General features: G+C 40.9%; 1 protein-coding gene and 1 pseudogene across 22 annotated transcripts in view; one reads left to right on the top strand and one right to left on the bottom strand.

Annotated features, from left to right (window-relative positions):
- Positions 1–20,768, top strand: part of SH3D19 (SH3 domain containing 19) — a 277,157-nt gene that overhangs the window by 93,824 nt on the left and 162,565 nt on the right. The window lies entirely within an intron of this gene.
- On the bottom strand, positions 12,558–12,653 carry LOC112209076 (U6 spliceosomal RNA; annotated as a pseudogene).

Raw genomic sequence — 20,768 nt, 5'->3', positions numbered from 1 at the left:
CAGGTGTTTGAGGCTGCAGTGAGTCATGATTGCACCACTGCACTCCAGCCTGGGTGACAGAGTGAGACCTTATCTCTAAAATAAATAAATAAATAAATAAAATATGCAGACTTCTATTTGAATATTACTCTTAATTAGATGCTTAATAATGTGACATTCCTTTATATCACAAGTAACTTTTTATCTCTCACCTTGTTCCTTTCGTATTTCTCCTTCATGGAAAGTTTCATGAGGTATTCAACTTTATAACGTGGTTTGGTATTTCTTACACCTCTGTAGCAATGGGAACTCTAAAGAGTGCTTCTCAGACTTTGTTCTGCCTACAGATCACCCGGAGATCTTGTTCAAATGCAGATATGATGTAGTAGGTTTTGGGTAGAGCTGCAACTCTGCATTTTTTTTTTTTTTTTTTTTTTGAGACAGAGTCTCGCTCATCGCCCAGGCTGGAGTACAGTGACATGATCCCAGCTCAGTGCAACCTCCCCCTCCCAGGGTCAAGTGATTCCCATACCTCAGCCTCCCAAGTAGCTGGGATTACAGGCGCTCACCACCACACCCGGCTAATTTATTTATTTATTTATTTTATTTATTTATTTTTTTTGAGATGGAGTCTTGCTCTGTCACCCAGGCTGGAGTGCAGTGGTGCAATCTTGGCTCACTGCAACCTTCGCCTCCCGGGTTCACACCATTCTCCTGCCTCAGCCTCCCCAGTAGCTGGGACTACAGGTGCCCACCACCAGGCCCAGCTAATATTTTTGTATTTTTAGTAGAGACGGGGTTCTTCCATGTTGGCCAGGCTGATCTCAAACTCCTGACCTGATGTGATCTGCCTACCTGGGCCTCCCAAAGTGCCGTGATTACAGGTGTGAGCCACCACGCCTGGCCGACTCTGCATTTCTAACAAGGTCCTGGTGATGCCACTGCTGGTGGTCCCTGGGCCACATTTTGAGCAACAAGGCCCTCAGTTATCTCTACTGTAGGGCCAGGCTTCTCAACTCTTGGCAGGACATCAGAATCAACTTTGAAACTTTAAAGAAAACATGTGCTCATGACCCCACCCTCAGATTTCCAGATTCATTACTTCCGGAATAGTTGCTGAGGAACTGGATTTTTAAAGTTGTATGTAAGGTGAGAATCACTGCCTTAGTATCCTATTTAAAAATATGATGTTGATTGGTTTCAGTGTGATTTCTTATAATTTGAACTGTTATGTTTTTCCATCTTAAGTAATTCATGTTGTGATAACTTTTATTCAAACAGAATAAACAGAATCCATCATGCATTTTTCTTTTTTCCCCCTTTTTCAGCTTTGTGGAGGTATAATTCACTAATGAAAATTGAATATATTCAAGATGTACAACATGATGTTTTTATATATGTATACATTGTGAAATAATTACCACAATCAAGCTAATTAAAGGATCCATCACCTCACATAGCTACCTTTTTTTTTGTTTCTTATAGTGAGAATACTTAAGTTCTCTCAGCAAATTTCAAATATAATACATTATTATTAATTATAGTCACCATGTGATATACTTGGTCTCCAGAACTTATTCATCTTATGACTAAAAGTTTAGACCTTTGAATAATACCTCCCCATTTCCCCTACCCTCACAACTCCTGGTAACCACCCTTCTGCTCTCTGGTTCTTTTATTTTTGAGACAGGGTCTCACTCTGTTACCCAGGCCATAATGCAGTGGTGCAATCACGGCTCACTGAAGCCTTGACTTCCCGGGCTCAAATGGTCTTCCCACCTCAGCCTCCTGAGTAGCTGGGACTGCAGGGACATGCCCTGCTAATTTTTTATTTTAAAAAATTTTTTGTAGAGATAGGGTCTTGCTCTTTTGCCCAGGCTGGCCTCAAATTCCTGGTCCCAAGTGATCCTCCCACTTTGGCCTCCCAAAGTGCTGAGATTACAGGCGTGAGCCACTATGCCCAGCCTATTCTCTGCTTCCATGAGTTTGACTTTTTTAGATTCCACATACAAGTGAGATCACACAGTATTAGTCTTTCTGTGTCTGGCTTATTTCACTTAGCATAATGTCCTCCAGGTTCATCCATGTGGTCGCAAGTGGCAGGATTTCCTCCTTCTTTTTTTTCTCTAAACAGGGTCTTGCTGTGTCACCCAGGCTGGAGTGCAGTGGCATGATCATGGCTCACTGCATCCTTGACCTCCTGGGCTCAAGTGATCCTACTTTCTCCGCATCTCAAGAAGCTGGGACTACAGGTGCTCACCACCATGCCAAGCTAATTATTATTATAATAATTTTTTGTAGAGATGCAGTCTCACTGTGTTGCCCAGGCTGGATTTCCTTCTTTTTAAAGGCTGAATAAAATTCCACTGTGTGTGTATACATATATACATGTAATGTATACATACATATATATCTCCCTATCTCAAAGAGATATCTGCACTCCCATGTTCACTGCAGCATTATTCACAATAGCCAAGATACATAAGCAACCTAAGTGTATACATATATAATATGTATACACACACACCACATTTTGTTTATCCGTTCATTCGTCATCAGACTTAGGTTGTTTGTGTATCTTGGCTATTGTGAATAATGCTGCAGTGAACATGGGAGTGCAGATATCTCTTTGAGATAGGGATTTATTGGCCAGGCATGGTGAATCATACCTGTAATCCCAGCACTTTTGGGAGGCCGAGGTGGGTGGATCGCTTAAGGTCAGGAGTTCGAGACCAGCCTGGTCAACATGGTGAAACCCCGTCTCTACTAAAAATACAAAAATTAGCCAGGTGTTGCGGTGTGCACCTGTAGTCCCAGCTACTCAGCAGGCCAAGGCATGAGAATCACTTGAACCCGGGAGGTGGAGGTTGCAGTGAGCCGAGATCCTACCACTGCACTCCAGCCTGGGCAGCAGAGCAAGAGTCTAAAAAAAAAAAAGAGAGAGAGAGAGAGTGATTTATTTCCTTTGGATATATACCCAGAAGTGGCATTGCTGAATGGTAGTTCTATTTTTAATTTTTTTGAGGAATCTCTGTACTGTTTTCCATAATGGCTATACCAGTGCACCAATCAACAACATACAAGAGTTTCCTTTTCTTCACATCCTTGCCAACACATATCTTTTGATTTTTTTTTCTTTGTTTGGTGCAACAGGGTCTTGCTGTGTTGTCCAGGCTGGAGTGTGGTGGTGTGATCATAGCTCACTGCAGCCTTAAACCACTAGGCTCAAGCAATCCTCTTGCATCAGCCTCCCGAGTAGCTGGGACTACAGGTGTGCACCACCAGTAATTTTTTTTTTTTTTTTGTAAAGACAGAGTTTCGCTGTGTTAACCAGGCTGGTCTCAAACTCCTGGCCTCAAGTTATCCTCCTGCCTCAGGCTCCCAAAGTGCTGGGATTACAGGCGTGAGCCACCATGCTCAACTGACTTTCTTTTTGAGACAGGGTCTTAGTTATCCTCCTGCCTCAGCCTCCCAAAGTGCTGGGATTACAGGCATGAGCCACCATGCTCAGCTGACTTTCTTTTTGAGACAGGGTCTTGCTATGTCACCCAGGCTGGAGTGCAGCGGTGTCATCTCTGCTCACTATAGCCTTGACCTCCTGGGCTCAAGAAATCCTCCCACCTCAGCCTTCCAGGTAGCTGGGACTACAAGTATGTGCCACCATACCCAGCCAATTTTTAAATTTTTTGTAGAGACTGGGTCTCAATGTGTTGCCCAGGCTGGCCTAGAACTTCTGGACTCAAGTGATCCTCCTGCCTTGGCCTCCCAAAGTGCTGGGATTACAGGAGTGAGCTGTCATGCCCAGCCTCTGGCTGACTTTTTGATAATACCCATCCTAGCAGATGTGAGATGGTATCTAATTGTGGTTTTGATTTACATTTCCCTGATGGTTAGTAATGAGTACCTTTTCATGTACCCATTGGGTGTTTGTATACCTTCTTTGAAAAAACATCTATTCATCTTTTGCCCATTTTAAAATCTGGGGTTTCTTTTGCTATTAATACGAGTTCCTAATATATTTTGGATATTAACCCCTTATCAGATATATGGTTTGCAAATATTTTTTCCTGTTCCATGGGTTTCCTTTTATTTTTTCCTTTGCTTTGCAGAAACTTTTTAGTCCCACCATGAATTTTATACATGGATTTTAGTCAACTCCTGTATTGTTTTATAGTCTAAGTAGGCTCCACATAAAGAACAGTGTAGTGAGTTATCATTGAAGTAACTGGAAAGCACTGTATGTGTTCATTATGTTCTTTCAACTTGCAAGAAATGGGCATGCTCACCTTAGCTGATGGAGGCTTATTGGAAGGATATACATGTAAGTTGAAAGACATGGAAAATATCTCTGGGCCCGGTGGCTCACGCCTGTTATCCCAGTACTTTGGGACACCAAGGCGGGTGAATCACTTGAGGTCAGGAGTTCAAGACCAGCCTGGCCAACATGGCGAAACCCCATCTCTACTAAAAATACAAAAATTAGTTGAGCATGGTGGTGTGCACCTGTAATCCCAGCTACTCGGGAGGGTGGAGCATGAGAATTGTTGAACCCAGGAGGTGGGGGCTACAGTAAGCCAAGATTGCGCCACCGCACTCTAGTCCCGGTGGGTGACAGAGCAAGACGTCTAAAAAAATAAAAGAAAAAAGAAAGATGCAGGAAGCAGTTTCAGAAGGTATTTGAAAATGAGAGTAACTCTAAAAAACTGACAGCAAATAGCTACTCTGGAGAACATTTTTTAATAAGTTGGAATGACTTTGTTGCTCCTTATGGTTAGTGACACTACAGTTTACTGATGTCTGCTTCCATGGCTTCTAAGGTACTAAATAATTGGCTGTCTTTTGTTTTTCTCACAGTCAGCCTCCCCAAGAAAGAGGCTCTAAGTAGGTTGGTCAGCCACAGTTCTGCACAGGATGGCCTTTTGCAGCAGGGTTCTTATGCCCATTTACCTTGGAGGTGTATGGCAAACCCATAGAGAGCTGCCTTTTCAGACCCATCCCAGGTCCCTTTGGGGCAAGATGGCAGAGTCTTGTGGTACCCACATGGCTCACCTAGAAATGCCTGCAATTGCTTTTGTCTGATGGGACCTAGGGCCTGTGGGGGGTACCTTAAGGTTTCTCAGAATGGAAAGAGGGTAAAGTTGGTAGGCTCTAGGAATAAACTGACCACTCTGACTTTCAGCAATGTGAGATTCCTGAGGGAAGAGGCTTACTTTGTTCATATCTCTCATAACTCAGAACAGTGCTTGACACATGTGCTCAGTACATAGCTGTCAAATAGGACAGTCTTGAGTTTTTTAAAAGATGTTTTAGGCTGGGCATGGTGGCTCATGCTTGTAATCCCAGCACTTTGGGAGGCCGAGGTGGGTGGATCACTTGAGGTCAGGAGTTCAAGACCAGCCTGGCCAACATGGTGAAACCCCATCTCTACTAAAAATATAAAAATTAGCTGGGTGTGGTGGCCCGTGCCTGTAATCCCAGCTATTCGGGAGGCTGAGGCAGGAAAATCACGTGAACCCAGGAGGTGGAGGTTGCAGTGAGATCGCACCATTGCACTCCAGCCTGGGCAGTAACAGCAAAACACTGTCTAAAAAAATAATAATAAAATAAATAAAGATGGTTTAACGTAGTCTTTATTTTTAGTTCGATTACATTTCATTCTAACTGGAACTCTTATGTACACAAGGTTGGAAGGCAAATCCCTCTTCTGCTCATGGCTCACCCTGTGGAGGGGAAACCACGCATGCTAATATGCAAAACTTCACGTTTTCCTGTTTCTTTGTTAGTCCTGAGCGCTTTAGATGTTTGCCGTTTGGTGTCAATACAACTGACCCAGGTTTTGGGCTGCTGCACAGTTCATGGATGTCAAATCCAGGCCCAAAGGCCTTCCCAACTATCCTCAGAGACAGCAAAGGGGCCTCGCAAGGCCTCAAACTCCTGAGCGCGATGCCCTTCGTCAGGCCCTGCGGGCACACACGTGCCTGACGGGTCTAGCACCAGGAACTCTGGGAAGGCAGAGCCTAAGGGTTGGCGCCCAGACGCGAGTGGCTTATTGGGCTCACAAGGGCTGCGCCACCTTGGGTCCTGATTAATTTGGCTTTTGAAGCTTAAATGTAGATTTGGATATTTGGCCAAAGAAGGCTCATGTTGTTCAGGTAAGAAGGGAGACACTAAAAAGATAGAAGTCATCATTAGGAGTGATTGCAGCAGCTGCTGCTTTTTAAAACCCCAAACCCTGAAAATTGTAAGGAATGATGCGGGAGAGTGGATGATAAAGATATTTGAGAAGGAATCTACTGAGTTAGTGACATGGGATGCAGAGCCTGAACATGAGGGACAAGTCCAGTGTTGCTGACGTTTCATGAGTTGGAAAAAGGTGGTTACCATTTGACAGCCTCTTCGGGAAAGGGACAGTGACACTGAACATTTAGTATTAAACCTTAATTACAGCGCGTTTGCTATTAGTGTTAAATTTAATGATGAGTACTTACGTAGCATTTAGAACAAACCTTTCAATAGCTCCTTGAGCACATGGGTTTTGCAAACCTTGTAGAAAGTAATTTGGTATTGCTCACCTCATAGGTTTCCAATGAATGTTTAATGAAGTTAATGAAGAATTGGGGTTTTAATTCCAATATTCTTTTTTCCTCTGTTTTAGTTGAGTCTCCAGCTTTCTTACTTATTCCTGTAGTAGACTTTTTAAAAAAGTACCAACTTTTTAGCATATCTGAATAAAATATTCATCAATCATTTATTTATACTAAATATATGTCAGGAACTCCTGTAATTCTCCTAACAATCCTGGAAGGCAGGTTCTTTTGTCATCCTGTTATTAAAATAAGAAAAATGACGTAAACAGAAGTTAAGTGCAGCTGAGATTTGAATCCCTGTAGTCTTTTCTTCTTTAATTTTTAAATGTACATACAGTAAAATTGGCTTCTTTTTGGTGAACAGTTCTATGAATTTTATTACACATGTAGTTTCTTGTGGCAACTACCATAGTCACCATACAGAACAGTTCCATCACCTGGAAATTCCCTGGGCTGCCTTTGTAGTCAGACCTTCTCTGCATGCCTTTCCACTGGCAACCAATGATCTGCTTCCTGTCTGTATAATTTTGCCTTTCCTAGAATATTAAATAAATGAATTCATAAAGTATTAATATATAACCTCTGAGACGGGCTTCTTTTACTCAGGAGAATGCCTTGGACATTCATTCATTTTGTTACTATATCAATAGTTTGATCCGTTTTACTGCCGAGTAGTAGTCTATTGTGTGAGTGTACCAGTTTGTTTATGCTGGTACACAATATCCTGATGAAGGATATTTAGATTGTTTTCAGTATTTGATGATTATGAATAAGCTGCTGTAAACATTTGTGTACAGGTTTGCTGGATCATATGGTAAATATAAATTTAACTTTATAATAAGTTTCCAAACTGTTTTCCAGAGTGGCTATCCTGTTATGTGTTATCACCAGCAATGTATGAGAGTTCTCATTGTTCTGCATTCTCACCAGCACTTGATGCTGCTAGATTTTTTCTAGTTTTTATTTGTTTGTTTTTAGCCATTTTAATAGAAGTATAGTGATATTTCATTGTAATTTTAATTTACATTTTCCTTTTGGCTAATGATATTGACCATCTATTCATATGGTTAATTGCTATCCATATGTCATCTTTGGGGAAGAATGTTCAAATCTTTGCACATTTAAAAATTGGGTTGTTTAAATATGTTCAAAGAGCTAAAGACACTGTTAAATAGAATAAAAAGATAAGCTACAGACTAGGAGAAAATATTTTCAAATCATATATCCAACAAAAGATTTGAATGTAGAATACATAAAGAGCTCCCCAAACAATAATACAGAAGTATAAAGTCTTTGTCTAGTAAATCCAGCATCTGGGCTTCCTCAGAAAGAACAGTTTGTATTGATTACTTTTTTTTCTGTGTATGGGCCATATTTCTTATTTCTTTGCATACCTTGTATTTACAAGTTGAAAACTGAACATTTTGAATATTATAATGTAACAGCTCTGGAAATCAGATTCTTCTCCCTTCCCAGGGTTTGTTATTGCTGCTTGTTATGGTTGTTGTTGTTTGTTTAGTGACTTCTCTGAACTAATTTTGTAAATCCTATATTCTTTGTCATGCATGACACTGAATTTTCAGTTTCATTAGCTTAGTGGTCAGCTAGTGATTGGACAGAGGTTTTTGTTTTCTTTTGTTTTGTTTTGTTTTATGCCTAGAACCAAAAAGAACCTCCCAGCTTATGCAGATGGGCTCTGTTGTGTTTTGACACACCTTCAGTACTCAGACAGGCAGTTTACAAGTCTGCTTTGCCTTTACTTCTTTGTGCATATTCTGACAGTCAGCCAGAGGTGGCAGCTTAGGGCCTTCTCAGGTCTTTTCTGAGCATATGCCCATCCTGGTAATACAGTTGGCCTTCTAGATTCCCAGGAATATGTGGGAGCTATTCAAAGCCTGTATTCCTCAAACCATCTCATTCTCTAGCCTATCTTCCCAACCTTTTTGGTTAGCTTATTGTTTGCCCCAACTGTTATCCTTGTGCAGCAGCAACTAATATATTTGCTTGACAGTGTTTTCAGCAAGTGCCCTCTAGCTAGCCACTTTTGCACTGATAATTCCAAATTAGGTAAGGTAAAAGAAAGTCTTCTCCAGGGAGAAACCAGACAGGTCAAGACAAATTATTACAGTTCTTTGTGAATAAGGTTGGTTTTGTTCTCTCTAGTCCTGATATTGGTACCAGGAATGCAGGCTAACATTTTTAAGGTTCCCACTGAGCTGGGAAGAGGGAAGGGACCAGGGTAAGTTAAAAATGCCACAAAGCTCAATATTCTAACCACAATCCAGCTAGTTTTTCTGGATTCAGTGTTTCATTAGTTGCTACAAGCTTTTGGTTGGTTTCTAGAGTTCTGAAAAGTTGATTCTGCCAGTTTCTATCAGGTTTTTATTGCTTTTATGGAGGGATAGACTTTTGGAGGTCTTAACTCTGCCATTTTTTCTGATGTCACTCAGATATGTCAAATATGGCTTAAAGAAAAAAACTGATTAAGATAATCAGAGCTGGGTTGGGTAGTATGTGCTTCTAGTCCCAGCTACTCAGGATACTTAAGTGGGAAGATTGCTTGAGCCTACGAGTTTGAATCCAGCCTGGGCAACAGAGTGAGACCCTATCTCTTAAAAAAAAAAAATCTGCTTTTATGAGTAAACCAGCCCAAGTTTAAAAAAAAAAATGAGAGAGCGAGAGAAGGTAGGGATACTCTTAACCCATTTTTAAGTTTTTCTACATTCTACAGTAGCATTATCAAGGTGTTTTTATAAAGAGGAGCCTCACTCAGCTGGTTACAGTGCTGGGCTCAAACCCCTCATTCAGACCTTGAATGGGCAGCTTACTTTTCTCATTTCTAGGCCATATACCACCCCAAACCCCTTTGTTACTTTTCAAAACATGATATCCAAGGGATATCTGGCCAGGGGAACTCTATATTCCTCTTTGTTGTTAAAGTGGCTCAGAGGAAGTAGCTTTACTGCACCGTTCTGAACAAATCAGTCATGTTAAAACATAATGTATGGCTAATACTCTGGGGAGTGGAATCGAGGAGGGCCTGGAGTGTGTCACTTTATACTTCTGTATTGTTTCAGTTACTTACAATGAATGTTTATTACTTTCAAAATTAAAGAAAAATAAATTTAAAATACTGTGAGAAATAATTGGCTGCTGGTCCAGTATATTTCTTGCTCATATTATGGTATTTTTAAAAACCTATTTTTCCCTAAAATGAATTACTGTAATAATCATAGCAAATGCCATCCTGTTAAGAAATGATTGATAATCTATTCAAGAAAATGGTGGTTGGAAGGAGTGTATAATTGTGTTTCCTCTGAAGATCATTTTTCAAAACACTGGCTAATTTATCATTTGTTTACCTGTTTGGTCTCATGACATTTACTTCTTTTCGTGAAAGCTATAATCACTCGAAAAGCAAATCCTCATTTATAACCAAACTGTTGAAAGCTGTTTAACATAATCAAAACCTATCTTTAGCATTCCCTGCTTTATTTATTGTGTGTATTTCATCTCCATCTTGTGACCCAACAGAACCTGTTCTAGAGGACTAGATTCAGAAGACATGCATTCTTTTTTTCTTTTTTCTTTTTGTACTTTAAGTTCTGGGGTACATGTGCACAACATGCAGGTTTGTTATATATGTATACATGTGCCATGTTGGTGGCTGCACCCATTAACTCGTCATTTACATTAGGTATATCTCCTAATGCTATCCCTCCCCCCTTCCCCCACCCCACGACAGGCCCCGGTGTGTGGTGTTCCCCACTCTGTGTCCAAGTGTTCTCATTGTTCAGTTCCCACCTATGAACATGCGGTATTTGGTTTTCAGAAGACATGCATTCTAATGCTCAACCTCCCACTAGCCCGCTATATGACCTTGATTTAATCTCTCAGATTCTTCATTGACAGTATGAAAGATTTAGACCCAGAGCCCAGGCTCACTGACTGTTTTTGTGAATAAAGTTTCATTGTCTATAGTCGTTTTTTCCTACATCTGCAGAGTTGAGTCATTGCAACAAAGTCCACGTGGTCTGCAAGCCTAAAATATTTACTATCTCACTCTTTACAGAAAAAGTTTGCTGACTCCTACCAAGTTTCTTTTCAGGTTCAAAATTCTTTGTTCTAGTTTTGGAATACTTGGGCCAACTATTTTTTTCATCAGGTTTCTTCTTAGCAAATCACCAGAAAAATTTGACTTGAAGAGGGGAAACACCAATAAGTCATACATTCTTATTTGTTAGACACCAGTACCTGTCATATTTTGTTGTTAATGCTGTGATTACAAACAACCTCTAGAGCTCAGTATTGTGTAAGTTATATTCAACTGGTGAGATGTAGCTCAGCCTCACCTGTGGTGCTCATTCTGGGATCCTGGCCGAAGGAGCAATCCCTATCTGGGAAAAAGATAGCAAAGCATGTACCAGTGTTTATAACGATGCTCAGAAGTGACATGTATCACTTCTACTCACTTCTTTGGTTAACCTGACATTAATGGTGTGGGGGTCCTGCAAGTTACATGGTACCTTGAGTGGCTGGATAATCTTTTTACACAGAGGGCAGTGAATCATTGGGAACAACAAAGTCATTTACCACAGCCTTCTTAAGGGCTTGCTAGTTTGAGCAGACCAAAACTCATGGCAAAAAACTTGGTTTTGGACCTCTTTGTGTGTTATTCTTCATAAATTCCTTGCAAATAATAGTCACTAGAAATTAGCCCAGGGAGCTTTTGGAATATATTGTAGTTCTCTCAGTTTGCTTATTTAATGCTCAATGTAAGAATGTAATGTGCCTTTGGGTTTCCTTTTTGTAGAGTCTTGATATCTTTAACTTATTGTATTGGTCCATTCTCACCCTGTTATACAGAAATAACTGAAACTGGGTAATTTCTTTTAAAAAGAGGTTTAATTGGTTCATGATTCTGCAGGCTGTACAGGAAGCATGGCTGGGGAGGCCTCAGGGAGGTTTCAATCATGGCAGAGGGCGAAGTTGGGAAGCAGGCACATCTTCACATGGCCAGAGCAAGAGGAAGAGAGAGAGCGGGGAGTGCCACACACCTTTAAAACAAGCAGATCTCTGGCCAGCCGCGGTGGCTCACGCTTGTAATCCCAGCACTTTGGGAGGCTGAGGCGGGCGGATCACCTGAGGTTGGGAGTTGGTGATGAGCCTGACCAACATGGAGAAATCCTGTCTCTACTAAAAATACAAAATTAGCTGGGTGTGGTGGCACATGTCTGTAATCCCAGCTACTCGGGAGGCTGAGGCAGGAGAATTGCTTGAACCTGGGAGGTGGAGGTTGTGGTGAGCCGAGATTGCGCCATTGCGCTCCAGCCTGGGCAACAAGAGCAAAACTGTGTCTCAAATAAATAAATAAAAACAAGCAGATCTCACGAGAACTCTGTTGTGAGAACAGCCCCAATGGGGGATGGTGTTAAACCATGGAGAAGCTACTCCCATGATCCAATCACCCCCCATCAGGCCCCATTTCCAACTTGAGGATTACAATTTGACATGAGATTTGGGTGGGGACACAGATCCAAACCGTATCACTTACATTTCTTACCTCTAAACTATTTCTGTGCCAAGGTTCTATATCTCATTGAATGACAGACACCACAAGTTGCCCAAGTCAGAAAGCTGGGTGAAGTACTTAACTTCTTCCCTCACCACAATTGCCTACATATAGTCAGTCAATTACCAGATTCTATTAAATCTATCTCTGATGTAGGTCCTGATTCTGTCTACTTGTCTCCATCTTCATTGCCACTGTCCTGTTCCAGGTACCTCTGGCTGTTTGCAACAGACTTGAAACTGGCCATTCTGTGTCCTGACTTGTTTCTCTAATCCATTCTCTATACAACCACCAAAGCAATTTTTATAAAACACAGACTGATCATGTTATTTCCCTGAATTAAAACATTTCAGTGGTTTGTACATTATACTTCCGCCTAAAAGCTCAAATTTCTTAACATGGCCATACACCTTAAAAAAAAAAAAATGGAATGCTTGATGAATTTGCATGTCACCCTTGCCATGCTAATCTCGGTATCTTTCCAATTTTAGTATACGTGTTGCTGACGTGAGCACATGGCCATACTACCTTTTATTCCCTTTATTTTTTTTTAGTATTCCTAGTTCTGTCCATTTACACTCAGCTTACATGGCTTTAAAAATATAATCTTCTAGAAATTTTTTCCCTAGAGCATATTTTATGAACTCAGTATTTGCTAAATGTTTTTTTCATTTGTAGAGACTCAAACACTTGATTTAAAAAAAAATTGTGCAAAGCTGATGTGTATAGTATCATGCATAGTCCAATGCACAATGCTCCCATCCTGCTGCTCAATAGGTTGTTCCTTCTCAGAAGGGCTGTAAAGAAAGCTAGGTTGACATTTTTTTTTTTTTTTTTGAGATAGAGTTTCACTCTTGTTGCCCAGGCTGGAGTGCAATAGCATGATGTCGGCTCACTGCAACCTCCACCTCCTGGGTTCAAGCAATTCTCCTGCCTCAGCCTCCTGAGTAGCTGGGATTACAGGCATGCACCACCATGCCTGGCTAATTTTGTATTTTTAGTAGACATGGGGTTTCTCCGTGTTGGTCAGGCTGGTCTCGAACTCCCGACCTCAGGTGATCTGCCCGCCTTGGCCTCCCAAAGTGCTAGGATTACAGGCGTGAGCCACCACACCCGGCCGACATTGGTTTTATTTCTTTCGCTGCAACCTGTTTTTAGAAGTTTAAAATAGGCCTATTTTGGAACTAGTTGTTTATTGGACCTCTTTAAATGGGTTAACATATTTTTCCTTGTATGACACTTAACTCAGCAGCCTCTGGATAAAAAGAATGTGAGACACGTGCATTTTTTTTCTTGTTTACGGTACTGTCTCCTTGAGGTCTTTCATATTAGCCCTCTGTTCCAGAAATTAAAATAACTTCATTGAACTCATAAGGGAATAGGAGATTTGTCCTAAAATCCAAATACTTGGCTTTGAAGATGCTACAGTGATTTTAATTTTTTTTTTTTTTTTTTTTTTTTTGAGACAGAGTTTCGCTCTTGTTGCCCAGGCTGGAGTGCAGTGGCGCAATCTCGGCTCACCGCAACCTCCGCCTCACAGGTTCAAGCGATTCTCCTGTCTCAGCCTTCCCAGTAGCTGGGATTACAGTCATGCACCACCACGCCAGGCTAATTTTGTATTTTTAGTGGAGACGGGGTTTCTCCATGTTGGTCAGGCTGGTCTCAAACTCCCGACCTCAGGTGATCCGCCCGCCTCGGCCTCCCAAAGTGCTGGGATTACAGGCGTGAGCCACTGCGCCCAGCCATGATTTTAATTTTTTAAGGCTACAATGTTTTCATTATTTAAAATGTGTTGATGCAGATTTCTTTGATCAACCAATTGCTATTTTTTGTTTTTATCTAACCTAGTAATATGGAATTTTTAATAAAATTAATCAAACCTGTGAACTCTGAAGCTTTGCAGTAGTTGCAGCCATAGCTTTCTGTTATCATAAACTAATTTTAAAAAGCAAGCTTAATTTTAACAAGCAAGATTTTAAACATTTAAAAAGGAATCAGTGGCATATTGACCATGACCAAATCCTTAAGTATGAGAAGAAAGGTTAGAGGGTGATGGTGAGGAACACTACGATTATGTGGGGGATTTGAACTTTTTATGTAAGGTATTTCTGTGACATTTTGTTTTTTGTTTTAATAAGTAGAAGTGGAAAAGGGGTTTTTAAGTTTTTTGAAGTGAAATGATATTCAGTTTCTTCCTCCGTAGGGAGGCAGCAATCTTACTGGGGTTAGAATAGGCTGCTTTGTGATTATATATAATGTTCTGGGAGTTCTATGAATATAGGGAATTCTTGAACATCTTGAAATTATATAAAAAATATTGTAAATGTGCATGAGTGCTTTCTTGGATGCAGTGTTAAAGGTGATGTGGAGAAGAGGGTCCATGATTCAAACAGATTGTTATGCTTTTATTTCTCTAGTCCTGCCCTCTCTTCTGAACTCTAGACTGCCTATTCAGCATCTTTACTTCGATATCTAATGGGCCTCTCAAATCTAAAATGTCTGCATTTAGTTTCCTATTGCTGTTATAACAAATTAGCTACAAATTTAGTGGCTTAAAACAACGTGAATTTGGCTGGGCGCGGTGGCTCACGCCTGTAATTCCAGCACTTTGGGAGGCCGAGGCGGGAGGATCACGAGATCAGGAGATTGAGACCATCCTAGCCAACATGGTGAAACTTCCTCTTTACTAAAAATACAAAAATTAGCTGGGCATGGCGGCGGGTGCCTGTAGTCCCAGCTACTCAGGAGGCTGAGACAGGAGAATCTCTTGAACCTGGGAGGCGGAGGTTGCAGTGTGCCGAGCTACACTCCAGCCTGGCGACAGAGCGAGACTCCGTCTCAAAAAAAAAAAAAAAAAATTTGTTATTCTGTAATTCTGGAGGTCTAAAGTCTGAAATCAATTTCACTGAGCTAAAATCAAGGTACTGGCAGGACTGCATTCCGTCTGTAGACTCTAGGGGAGAATCCTGTTTTTGCGTTTTCTAGCTCCTAGAGGCCACCTGTATTGCCTGGCTCATGGCCCCTTGCTCTATCTTCAAAGCCAACAGTGTAGCATCTTCATTCCTCTCTTCTTTCTGCTTCCATCCTTCTGTCTTCTGCATACTCTCATTAGTATACCTGACCCTGATCCTCCTATCTTACTCTTATAAGAAGCCATGCGATTGATTACATTGGTCCCACCAGATAATACAGATGATGTCCCCATCTCAGGATACTTAATCATATGTGCAAAATCCCCTTTACTACGTGTAGTAACATATTCACAGATTCTGGGGATTAGAACATGGACGTCCTTAGAGGGGCTATTGTTTAGCCTACCATTTGATTTCTCTGCTTGGCAAATCTATTCCTCCTCTAGCCTTCCTCATTTTATTTAATGGTACAACATTCTCAGGCCAGTAACCTATGGTCATTCTTGATTTCTCTTTGTCTTTATTTTTTCCTTCTACCATCTACATCCAATTCATTAAATTACATCCAAATCCAAACAATATGTTATCTTGCTTCTACTACCCAACTGTCTCTAGATTTGTCTTCTTCTCACTAATTTTCACTAAAAGCAGAGTAGCATTAGCCTTCTGGAGCCATAGGCCCTCATCCTATCCTATTCTTTTCACTCCTTGGTGTTCAGAGATAATTATAGTACAAGGCTATGTGGGCTAAGTGTCATAAGAATGGCACACAAAGTGCCACAGGACTAGATTCCAATTACTTTATCCAACTACATGGAGATGGAAAATGAAGGCTTACATAGTAGTAGACAGTGGAGAGAATTTAGGTTGGTTGAGGATAATTATCCTGGAAGGCAAATAGAATTTCCATTAAAGATTTCTATCTTTTTTATTCTTCAGACAGTGAATGTTTCTTCTCAATTATTAATAGCCGAGAATACATTAATCTGATTTCTGATTATTTTGAATGACTCCTCCCCTTCCTCCTTTTCCTGAAGCAATATATTTTAAAAAGTTCTCAGGGAGCTGATTTCTAGTGTGTGGATAGACTATACACAGTTGGGCAGAAGAATGAAGTGAAACATCTGAAAAGAAAACATTCACTGTCGAAATAATATCAAAATATAGCTTTGACATTTTATTATTCTGAATCCTTTTTCTGTAATGTCCTCACATTTTTGGGGTAACATTACAGTTTAGTGGAATATAGGGAAAAAATGGGTCATTATTTGAACTAGTCTATTGAAAAAGATCTGGAAATAACTAAATTTACAAATCTTCCCCACATTTAGGAAAAAAATTGCTCATAGGATTTTTAGCAACCTTTATTTGTTAAAATCTCACCTTAATTAAAATTTCTCAAGATGTGTGAAATGAAAATTGAAGCATATTAAAATCAGATATTCCACAGAATAAAATATTCTGCAAATTTATATTCATTTTTAAGGCAGAAATGCTGTATTGAGCCCCATAAAAGTAAAGGTGTCCCTATTATTTCCTCCTCATTTGTGGTGTTACTGATTAGTTACCAGTAAATAATAAGTTTGTTTTGTGAATGCATATGTTTATTGTGTATTTATTTATTTATTTATTTTCTGCAGGGGACAGGCTCTAAGTGTACACTGGGTGGCCGCCTGCCAACTCTGAGTGGCTCCCTCCCCCACACAAATGTTTATTGATCTTTTTCCCTCCAGTAATGTGTTACCAGGTGCTGTATCTCATGTTTGGGGTTGAACTTTTCATTTTATGTCTTAGCAATTGAAACAAAATGTATATAGGTAGGTTGAGCTTTTCTTTGAAATAGAATCACAGAAATCGTTTAGATCTGTGAAGAGCCCTAAATATATTACAAATGAGGAATTATTTGTATACTTTAAGCAGGAGAGAAACTCCCTGTTCATGTTTTAAAAATAGCTTCAATGAGTTATAAATCGCATACCATCCAGTTTACCTATTCCCTGTTAATTTTTTTAAAATTCTCTTTTTTTCCCTATTACTCTTAAAAACCATTTTCTTTCTTTCTTTCTTTCTTTTTTTTTTTTTTTTTTTTGAGACGGAGCCTTGCTCTGTCGCCAGGCTGGAGTGCAGTGGTACGATCTCAGCTCACTGCAACCTCCGCCTCCTGGGTTCAAGTGATTCCCCTGCCTCAGCCTCCTGAGTAGCTGGGACTACAGGCGCATGCCATCATGCCTGGCTAAATTTTTGTGTTTTAGTAGAGACAGGGTTTCACCATGTTGGCCAGGATGGTCTTGATCTCCTGACCTCGTGATCCGCCCGCCTCAGCCTCCCAAAGTGCTGGGATTATAGGCGTAAGCCACTGCACCCGGCCTAAAAACCATTTTCTAGGGTTCTTTTAATGTGTTTTTTAGATATTCACTGCCTCCTTTTCTAATCAGTGGGCAGAAATAAGTGGGTTGAGCTATCAAAAGAAAGGTATTCCAGGTGTAGAGGACAGAGGAAATAAAGCCTTGAGGTGGAAATGGAATGAAAAAATGAGAACACTTGTCTGAATAAGAAGAAAACAAACAGGAAGTGAGTTAGCTGTTTTGGTGATGAATTCCGAAGTCAAAGGTAAGAAACTTGGGCTGTACCTTTCTCAAGTCACTTGGTAAATGGGGCCTTACTCTAAGGACAGTGCAGATAAAGAATAGGGGACGGTAAGACAGCACATAGCCTCATGTGGAAACTCACTGATGATATTCAGGATACAGCAGTCCTTGTTTCACTCAGCTCTACTTCAGTGCCTTGGTGTCTGATTCTTTCTCTCTGCTTTTTGTTCTGACTCTGCTACCATCTGACTGCCCTCTTTGCCATCCTGGCCCCCTCCTGGCCTCTGCATATTCCCATGAGCAGTGGTGTGGGATTCTCTACTCTTCTGTTCTTTCATCATTCCCTTGCTCTCACTTCACCAGTGGCTTCTCATGTCACTGAGAATGAAGTTCGGAGTCCTTACTGAGGCCTAGTAGCTTCTGCAGGACCTGGCCCCAGCTCCCTTTCTTTCTGGTCTCAGTTCATACACCTTTCCACCTTTGCTCACAGTGTCCCAGCCACATTGACCGGCCTGTTCTTCCTCACACCCACCTAACCTCAGAACCTTTGTACTCGCTGTTTACTCGACCGCACCTTCTCTACTTTTTTAGTCCTTGCTTCCCTCCTCTGTTTAGGCCTCTATCAAATGTCACCTCCTCAGAGAACCTTCCCTGACCACCCTGTCTAAGGTGGGATTTCCCATCCTGATACTCTTATCTGCTTCTCCTATTTTATTATCAGGCTTTCTTGTACATGACATTATTATAATATGAATTTATTTTGCATTTGGTTATTGTCTGTCTTCCACTGCAATGTAAACTACTTGAAGCCCAGCTTGATTTGTTATATTTACTGTAGTGTCCTCCATGCCTAGAATGGTACCTGGTACATGGTGGGCACTTAATACTGTTGAATGCACGTAGACATACTATATGACTGACATTTGGATTTCTCCAGAGGAGGGTCTGTTGTGTTGTCCAACACTGAGTGCATCTGTTGGGTAACATGCTGGGCTAACTGCCCCACCACCCCCTGGGCAACTGTTACGTTAGGTGCCTACCCTTGGTGCATCCACCCAGTAGTGATGAAGATAGTGAGATCGTATGTCTTATTCTCTTGATATTCCTTTTTTTGCAGTTGCATGGCCTGGTCCTTCCTTTAAGTTTCAACTCTTTGTTAATGAGAAAAATGTTGCCAGATCCTATGCTGTGGAACAGTTACTTCCAATTTCAAACTAACTTGTATTTAACTGATATTTGAAAACCTACTTTGTGCGAAACATTGCGTCAGGTTCTGGGCTACCTCCATAAACAATATCCAGGTTCTCACAGTACAGTTAGGGAGACAAGCTGAATGGATAATTATTACTCATTCATTTTTTTCAACAAATTATTGAGACTAGGATACATTGGTGGATAAAAACAAAAATTCTTACGTGGACTTACAGTTTGATAAGATAGACATACGTTAATTAGACAACTACATAAATGAATGTTCAATTATAGCTATGTTGAGTTCTATAAAGGAGGGTTCCATAGTGCTATGAGAATTAGGAGGACCTGTCCTGGTTAGGAGAGATGGGGATAGCTTCCTTGAGGAAGTGAAGGGTAAATTGAGATCTGAAGGCACGGTAAGAATTAACTAGACAAGGGCAGCAGGGGAGAGGGAATAGTAGATGGAAAAGTCTGGTGCTGAAAGGGTGCTTAGAACGTTTGAAGAAGTTTAAGCATAGAGAATAGGCTGGAAAGTGAGCCAAATGAGGCTGAAGAGAGAGGCTGGGGTCAGATTGGCCGGACTTTGTAGGCCACAATAAGGGATTTGGTCCTTACTCTGTGAGCAGCAGGAGGATGCCTTTGAAGTGCTATAAGCAGGGGGAAAAGAGGAGGACTATAAACAATACTTTTATTTTTAAAACACTAATCTGAATGCTGTGGAGGAGAATAAATGGAGTTGGGTGTAAATGGAAGGCATAAGAAAGGATGTGGAAATGCTAGTTAGGAGGCTGTAATGGCAATCCAGATGCTACTAACCCAGGTGGGGTTAATAAGGGTTAGCAAGAATTTTAAGTTTCCAAATCTACCCTTACTTTTTTTTTTTTTTGGAGACAGAGTCTTGCTCTGTCGCCCAGGCTGGAGTGCAGTGGCGCAATCTCGGCTCACAGCAAGCTCCGTCTCCCAGGTTCACGCCATTCTCCTGCCTCAGCCTCCCGAGTAGCTGGGACTACAGGTGCCCACCACCATGCCCGGCTAATTTTTTTTTTGTATTTTTAGTAGAGATGGGGTTTCACCGTGTTAGCTAGGATGGTCTTGATCTCCTGACCTCGTGATCTGCCCACCTCGGCCTCCCAAAGTGCTGGGATTACAGGCGTGAGCCACCGCACCCAGCCAGTCTACCCTTATTTTCTATTAAATGTATTTCCATTAAATGTACTTTATATTTTATTTTATTTTATTTTATTTTGAGACAGAGTCTGGCTCTCTCGCCCAGGCTGGAGTGCAGTGATGGGATCGTGGCTCACTGCAACCTCCAACTCCTGAGTTCAAGTGATTCTCCTGCCTCAGCCTCCTGAGTAGCTGGGATTACAGGCACCCGCCACCATGCCTGGCTAATTTTTGTATTTTTAGTAGAGACAGGGTTTCACCATGTTGGTCAGGCTGGTCTTGAACTCCTGACCTTAAGTGATCCACCCTCCTTGGCCTCCCAAAGTGCTGGGATTACAGGTGTGAGCCACCTGTAGCTTAAAGCTTAAAGTAAGCCAAAATGTACTTACTTTAAGTCAACTTTCAGAAACAAATTTTTTTTTTATAAAAGGATCCATATCTTGTAAAAGACACAGATGCAATAAAACTTAAGTTCATTTAAATGAGAAATAAAGGATGACTTAAAGAAGTATGAATGGAATTATACCAGAAAATCTGTGGTGAAGATAATGATTGTAATTGAGTTCAAAAGTTAGCTCTGAGTTTCTGGCAGCCTAGGTATAGAAGGGAATAGGATAGGTTGTGTGATTGTTTAACAAAGGAAGCATGGGATATAATGCTCTTTTCTATAATGTCCTTTGTTCCAAATATTTAAAGTGTTTTTTTATAGATGTGAAGTTAAACCACTTAGATAGGTCCAGATTGTTGAAACCCAAGACCTCAGCTCTTG

The sequence above is a fragment of the Pan troglodytes genome, chromosome 3 (assembly GCF_028858775.2).
Source record: "Pan troglodytes isolate AG18354 chromosome 3, NHGRI_mPanTro3-v2.0_pri, whole genome shotgun sequence".
Lineage (NCBI taxonomy): Eukaryota > Metazoa > Chordata > Mammalia > Primates > Hominidae > Pan > Pan troglodytes.
Note: the sequence above shows the minus strand (reverse complement) of the source record. Positions and strands in the feature narration are given on the sequence as shown.